Here is a 1,342-nt window from a genome sequence, read left to right on the forward strand (position 1 = left end):
AAATATGCCTAAATCGCTCTAAGTGCTAAGTTTTTTCTGAAAAAAATCCTCTCCATGCCTCTTGCCTAGGACTCCTTATATACTGGCTCCCAGGTCGGTTTACGCTTTTCCCCTTCTGACCTTAAGCCGCCATAGCATAAAAATGGAGATATCCCATTTTTTCCGATCTTCGTAATTATCTTCAAAATTTCGTATTTATCCACAGAAACTTGACATTTATCTTTCCTTGCGAACCAAGCGTAAACCGTCATGCTTACGGGCTGTTGGTTAAGAGATCGTAAGTTGGGCCTCGAGTCATGTCTTAAGTCCCTTTGGGCCGTCTTCTGACTCGAAGCCTTAATTACAGCTTCTTTCGATATAGAACAAACTTTCCGCGGTTTGTACGGTAAAGTTTGATCGATAACTTTGAATGGCGGGGAACGTGAAATAGGTTCGCTATGGTCTTCGGGAGATAGCATCGAAAGTGTGCGTTTGTGATTTGCCATTGCAGAGGTCGTTTTCTGCCTTAACTTGTGCTCTGCGAGGAAGCACAGTCGCGACTGTTTCTGACATCCCCAGATAGCTACGACTCCGTTTGGGGTCGGGAATTTGACACCCAGGTGGTACGTTGATGGAACGGCTTGCATGGCGTTGAGCCATGGGGTTCCCATGATCACGTTGTAGATGGCAGGATGATCGACTACTACGAATTCGACGATTTTTGTGATCTCCCTGGCCATGACTGGTAGCTGAATCGACCCGAGGGTCATCGATACTTCGCCTGAAAAGCCTGTAAGCGGTTTCGGCGTTGGAGTCACTTCTCCGAGTTTGATGCTCATCCGATTGAGAGTGTCGCGGAAGATTACATTGACCATGCTTCCCATGTCAATGAGTACTCTTCCAACTTCCAGATCTCGTATGACGAGATCTATGACGAGCGGATCGCAGTGAGCTTGATCGATCCCGCCGGCTTCCTCCTTTGTGAAGGTGATCGAGCAGTTCTGATCAAGGAGACCATGTAGGCCAGTTTGATCCGCCTTCCGCTGGTAAGCCTTGATGGCCGAAACCGTATCGCTGCAGAATTGCGATCCTCCAATGATCATGTTGACTCTGCGACGATTGTTATCGTTCCCCTTGTCGTCTGGCCTTCTGCCGCGTTTATCCCAGATTGGTTTCTTTGAGGAGATCTCTCTGCGGGAGGATTTCTGTTTGGCTTCGGGGGGCGATCGGTCTCGAGGATGAGATCTTTCACGCTGGTCACTTCCGAGAGTTCTCCGGCTAGTAGCTTCGCGGCCAGCCTTGCTCCCAAGACTTTGCAGTTAGTCGTGGAGTGTCCTCGGGACTGGTGGAACTCGCAGAAGGT

Source organism: Brassica oleracea, chromosome C1 (genome assembly GCF_000695525.1).
Source record: "Brassica oleracea var. oleracea cultivar TO1000 chromosome C1, BOL, whole genome shotgun sequence".
Taxonomy (NCBI): domain Eukaryota; kingdom Viridiplantae; phylum Streptophyta; class Magnoliopsida; order Brassicales; family Brassicaceae; genus Brassica; species Brassica oleracea.